The sequence below is a fragment of the Chaetura pelagica genome, unplaced genomic scaffold (genome assembly GCF_000747805.2).
Source record: "Chaetura pelagica isolate M959 unplaced genomic scaffold, ChaPel_1.0 scaffold708, whole genome shotgun sequence".
Lineage (NCBI taxonomy): Eukaryota > Metazoa > Chordata > Aves > Apodiformes > Apodidae > Chaetura > Chaetura pelagica.
Genome location: NW_009954405.1, coordinates 448,846 through 455,466, shown reverse-complemented (window position 1 = coordinate 455,466; position 6,621 = coordinate 448,846). Strand labels below are relative to the sequence as shown.

The window sequence follows — 6,621 nt, the reverse complement described above, 5'->3', positions numbered from 1 at the left end:
TAGTCAAGCAAACAACAGCCAAAACAAATTGTTTTGCTTGGCAATCTGAAAAATCCAAATTGTTGAGACAAAGACTGTAGAAACACTGTCAAAAACAACTTGTTTTAAGCACAGCCTGATATATGCAGAGGTAAGAAAGCCAAGCTTAAAATCCTTTAGATTATGACTTTGCTTTGCTGAATGGACAAAACCAAAATAAATACGGGACCCAAAGTAGCTGCAGCTTTTGCTTTGTTTTCTGTGCACATCATTGGTGTTTTCAGAATCTTTTCAGAGTCAGAAAGAAATCCTTAGGTCAGCAGAGATTAATTGCAAGGGTAAAAATAGAGCAAAGCACTCAAAAACAATCTAAGTCATTTTAGCCCATACAGGAAGACAATGCCAAAGATGCATAGCATGAAGAAGCTCCAGAGGAAATTTCATTCTCTACCCTTTGGTGATACGAAGAGCATCCTAATCTACCACTGTTACTTGCTTAGCTTGAGCAAACTCATACCCTGGTGTGGGCATGGTTTTACCCTCAAAAACAACTATCTAGAGATTGATGCAGGTAATTGAATCCTTAGCCAAGAACACCCCACCATGCAGATTAAAATAAACATCAAACACAGCTACTATTACCATAAGCTGAGGGTTTTTTTCTCAAGAACTAGCAGTCCATGGTAGTCTTCCAGCTCTGTGTTTTAAACATCTGCAGTCTAGATAAAAAAGGGAAAGAAAAATCCAAAACCTAAGGAACCACTCTTCTTTCCTTCCAAGAAAACATTGCCATTTATGCCAACTTGATAAAAATAATGATGTTGAAGTATAGTTTTTTAAAAAACAATTCTAATATCAAGATGCTCTGGAAGGAGGGGAAAAAAAATCTGCCAGTTTCTTTCTATGAAAAACAAAACAAAACAACCCACAACAAAACAGCACAAAACCAACTAGGACTTGTACAAAGTAGAATTGAAGAAGAATATTGAAGACTGCCTTTTAGTTTTATATAAAGGAAACAGTTTGTAAACTATGGTTTTTAAGTGCAACCTTTTTCTTTCAAAATCATGCTGGGACTAGATCACTTCTGTAACACTAGAATTAGGGAATTCAGACAGGGAGGCAGCAAGCAGAGATTGAGGCTTGACATTTCCTCTTTCTGTTTGTTTGTTTTTAAACACACCTTGAAGGCTTCTGCCTTCAACACATATCTGAGGGTTTATTGAAAGTAGAAGAAAGAAGGGGGAGTAAAAAAGCAGAAGTTAAAAAAATACAAAAAAGACTCTCTGCAGCTACCTTCACAATTATTCTACCAGTATCAAAACCAACAATGTTTAAGTTCTGCATGTGTCAATTTTAAGTATTTGGAATATAACCTATTTTAGGTAATAGCATGAATTTGAAATAGACTCCAACTTATTCACATGCTGTGCATTCAAAATGTTAGCTGAGGTGGACATTTTCTGCCCCATATTAAATTATTTTTTAAACAAAGAAAACAAAACAAAACAAAAAACAACCACAAAAAAACCCAACAAACACACACACACACACAAAAAAAAAACCCCTCAACACTAAAACCAGAAAGTTGTGAGTTCAGGAAGAGTCACTGAGAAATTTTATTTCCAAATCCAAGCATGATTCTTGTTTTCCATTTATATCTTGGGTTCCATGCTGAGTTTCACTCAATTTTTACTTCAAACAAACCAAGAAACCTCAAAGACTAAACTCAGCCAAAAAGTCAGCTTTCATCTCACTTAAATCTGAAGCCATAAATAGAATGCCCTAAATTCATAAACCTGGCTTTAGCACCAGTTAAAAATGAAACCCACATTTCAAGATGTTTTATGTTCATAGGGGCTCCACCCATGAACTAAAACACTCCCTCCAATTCAATTCCTAATTTTAAAATGTCAGCTTATTTGTAGTGCCATGAGAACTCCTTGCTTTCTGAGTAGTGCTCCTTTCAAGAAGCAGTAAAGTTTTCTACTACGAGTATTAACAATTTAAATGCTAACAGCTAACTCAGAAATTTACATTGTATTTCTGATTTGCTTGTGGGTTAAAAAAAAAAGACAAAACTTTAAATACACATCAAAAAGCTAAAAATGGTGGAGATATTCATGCAAGTGCTTGCTGTGATATGGAGACTTAAGTCACATCTAATAGTTGTGTTTAAAATGAGAATGCAGAAAGTTTATTTTTGTCAGAAGTGAATTTATCATGCTCTTCAACAATGTTCTACCCAAAATAGTAGCAATTTAGTACACTGTTCTCTGAGTAAGTTTGACAGCCATAGAATCATGAAATCCACTGCACTAGCTCCTGTGAGAAAAATTTGTCCATAACTAAACAACCGGAATCGCCATCAGCATCATTGTAACAGCAGAGAAAGGCTCCAATCTGCAGAAAACATGCCCTCCCCTGTCCTCTGCTCTTCTCACTACGCTGTTTTCCTCAAGTTAATTACAAATACTGATTTTGCAGCTTTATTTTTCTTATTCTCAATGTTGTGTTTGTTGTTTTTTTTAAAGAAAAATAAAATAAAAAAGAAAGCTTATTGGTTTTACTGATTCACATCTCTTCTTTCTCTGTAAAAGCAAAAAGTGAGTACCATATCCCTTCCCTGGGTAACCCAGAGCACATTCAAGCAAAGCTGCAGAAAAACAAAGGAATTTCATCATTACAGCAGTAGCATGCAAAAAACTCGCCATCAGCATCATTGTAACAGCAGAGAAAAATAAACCAAACTAAAAACTCTGCATTAAAGGGAGATCAGGGAAACTAATCATATGGAAAGAACAACCCATCATGGGGCAGAGCTCCTGTAATGGAAAGAGCCTGACATCCTGAAACAACACTGGGAACAGATCTGGCTCACAAGACACTGAACGTGCATTGCAACACATCAACATTATTAAGCAGCTCATTCAGGTTTTTTCACTGTTTCCCCACCCTGGAGTGACTGGGCAAGGATACTTTTTTTTCTCAGACCATACCTCATTGAGAAATTGCCTTCCAATATTATCTTATTAAAGTACTGGTTAGGGAAGGCATCAAAGAGTAAGCATGAAGCAAGATCTCCACCTTTAGAAAGGGAAGACTCAGCAGTTGAAGGATTTAGCTGAAAGACTGACACAATATGAGGCACTGGAGAAAAATCCACACAAACCAACCAATCCACACACTGTAAAGCTCAACAAAATGGATTCTCTAGAGTTTTTCTAAAGGAAAAGCTCGTGCAACTTTTCAACCTACAGCTGAGACATTGCTTTTATCTCTGGTCTGCAAGGAGGGAAGGGGGGTAAAGAGGGAAGCTTGATTAGCTGAGACAATAATTTCTAAAGCAACCTCCAGCCACACCTCACTTTTTTTAGCAGCCACACAGGTGTTCTCATATCATACTGTGATCCTTCATTCATTACAGAAAAGCATGAAACTAGAGCATCAATCCACTGCTTCTCTTATTTTGAGAAATCAGAAGGATAGTAAAAATAACCTTCATTAGCAAAGGATAAAACACAGGCTGGGCTGAAAAACACTTCACTAGACACACAAGCATTTAATAGAAAAGACAACTAGCCATGAAAAGGAAAATCCATTTGAGTGCAGATGCATCTCAACATGGATCACTAGGTCAGTGCATCATATACTATATCTCCAGGATGTTCAAGTATTCAGAACTCACAAAATCCTATCAAGATAGAGCTTAGAAATATGATTGCAGCAGCAACATTCCCAAAACTGAGTTTAGGGTTTGCACCAAATAGCAGGGGAGAGACAACACCACCGTCTCCAACATATGATTTATTTCACCTTTTTGTCAATGAGGCCCACACTTGTCTCACTACACTTCTTTTCTTGACAGCTTCACCCAAGTACAACCATGCTAAAAGTCTCCTTAGTATTCTACTAAAAGTCAGTGGGTGCTTATTCTAAGGGTCCTGAAAGACAGGAGGGCTTGCCTGAGCTATCAGGCCTCTGCTGCAGAAAATCCTCCACTGGCTCCTGAACTTGCAAGGGACTTGTAAGGCAGGTGAGGACTGGCAATGGTTTATCTTAAACTGCAGCATTGTAGGATGCAGGGGCCCAGGAATCACATCAAGCTATAGTTTAATCAGCATCTGAAAAGCACAGATGGGGTGCTATCTACAGGCAATGACCTTGAGCAGGGAAGGCTGACAACAAGTCTAGGGTCAACCGCATTAGTTTAGTTCACTGGCATTTCCAAGTAATTACTCTGCATTAGGCCCAGATTATATTCATAAGCTCATACAATATTATCTACAGAGTTCAAGGGCAAAAAATGGAAGAAACGGGGAGAAGCAGCTTTTTCTGGTAAATAAAGTCAGAAAACACAAATTCTGAAACGTGATTAAATTAACACGCCCACAATACCCAGCTGAGGAAGGCAACGAGCTTTGTTTTTACTCTCAGATTTTCTTCAACAAGAATAATTTAACTTGATTTCCCACCACAAATATGGTGCAACAGTATTTACTCACACTGCAGGTTCAGAAAGATGAGAGAAGTCTGGCTCTGTGTCAGCCTTATGAGAATCCTATAATAAATAATGCTTTAACAACATACCACAGGTAACACGAGGGAAAGAAACCCCAACAATCCCAAAGCCAAACCACTGCAGAAAAATATATTATTTTTTGAAGGAGCTGCTTTTTGGAGTGGAAATCACACAATGCTTCATAGTCCCAGGATGACAACTTCAATTACATTCTAGTACATAACTAAAAGGTGAAGCAGAAGACAGGCTTTGAGAAATAATCCAATGAAGTTATGAGATACCTGTACCTTTCTCACCCCACTTTCTAGCTATTTTACTGCTTCATTTACAGGATGGTCACTTTACACAGTTCTCCTAGAATAAAGGTGACATTAGCCTATCAAGTCTCAAAATGAGGGCAATACAAATGCACAAGAACAGCATAAAATGACAAAGCAACATTAAAAATAAAATTGCTGTGTATTTACCTTTGTTTCCCAGGAGAATGGAGCTGAGTGTTCATCTTGCCAAGTTATGTCCTGAAATAAAATTCAAGAGTGACTAAAAATCAGAAGAGTAGCTTTACCTGCTCAGAAGCATCATACAGATGACATTGCATTGCACTGCTGGAAGCATCATAACCACTACCACAGAACTTGCTAAAAGTGAGAGTACTGCTTAGAGATGGCACTTATTACATGCTAAAACTGACTGAACACACGTTCTCTGAGGCGAAGATTATCAATTAGTATGTCAATTTAACCTACAAAATATATGATGGTTTAGCCTGGTCTAAACCTCTTGAAGTGGTTTCTTTATAAATAGCTTTAAAACATTGTATTTCCAGTTTTCTACTAGGCACTTTCTTTGGTAGCCACTAGCAACACACAGGGACAGAAATAAGAGGAGCATGGTTCTTAGGGAAATAAAGTCCCATTTCCTCTCCTCTGCAGACCAAAGAGCACGTGTGCAACCAGGCAGTCACGTGGCAGCAGAACAGCTGCATGTCCAAGCCACAGCTGGATCCTGCCCTGACAAGATACAACATTACACCACTTCAGGGACAATCAGTCCGAAATAAGAATTCAGTGCTGTTGAAAGAGCCACACCACATCCACAGTACAATCCCAATCTGAACTAGCTGCTTTTAAGAAGCTGTTTTCCTGATAATAATCACAATTTGAGAAATTTAAATAATCTCTTCACACACAGCATGCCCTCCAGAAATACACCAACCCACATTGAGAAAAGGAGTAGTGATAAATCAAGAAATAATTGTTGACCACATTTGTTCAAGCCTTGCAACAAAACGATCACGCTTCTTAGTTGTGGATGTTACTCATGTGTCCACTGAGTGTTCAGGCTGGTAGAGGCAATGGGTTGTACCCTCCACACTGAGCACAGCGCTGCATGGCCACCCCAGCACATCAGGCGAGGCACAGGAGTCAGAACAGCAGATGGAAGGAAGAAGTGTGGGAGTAACCATGCACAGAGGAGAGGACAGGACAAGACCTGGAGTGGCTGTTTCACACTCCTGTTGTTCAAGGAATAATAGAACTAGGCCATGTTTTAAACTAACACAGGAAACCCACATCTTGCCATGACTGCCCTTTGCTTCTTATTTCTGACCTCTCCCTTTATAAAAATATATTTCTCAGACATCTATAGCTTTCTCCTGATCTGCCACCTCTTGCTTCACTCTAGGCAGATTTTGCTTGCCAAGGGCTATGAAATCACAAGTGTCTGAAGCCCTCTCCTAAACATGAAAATGTGTCATTTGTCGACTACTACTCACCTGTGAAACACAGGGTTTCTACCAGCAAAGTGTTTGTAGTATATATGAGGGGGAGCCCATGCTCTTAAGAAGAACTGGGCTGATAAGGACCATCTAAAAGAAAAGGTCTGGGCTCTACTGGACCACACACTCTGGCCAAAAAGGAAATTTGGTACAGGAAATTTTTGCCAAGAACACAAGTATAATACTGAGTTATCTCATTCCAGGAAATGGATAGTCATGAACATCTAAGGGAAATAAAGGGAGTAAAAGTCTGCCTTATAGTGTCTATTTGAACTTCTATCAATGTTTGCACTGTGGAGTGCTGCTAACCACACGAGAACTCCACACCACTTAGGAGGGCTGC

The 6,621-nt window shown here is 38.8% G+C and overlaps 1 protein-coding gene across 1 annotated transcript in view; it reads right to left on the bottom strand.

The window, feature by feature from the left end:
- The window catches only part of LOC104394609 (chromosome unknown open reading frame, human C1orf198), a 13,258-nt gene extending 8,245 nt beyond the window's left edge, over positions 1 to 5,013 (bottom strand). Inside the window, exon 1 of the mRNA XM_010004224.1 lies at positions 4,969 to 5,013. The gene's annotated coding sequence lies outside the window, so the exon portion shown is untranslated. The remainder of the gene's footprint in view (positions 1 to 4,968) is intronic.
- Between the last annotated feature and the right edge of the window lie 1,608 nt (positions 5,014 to 6,621).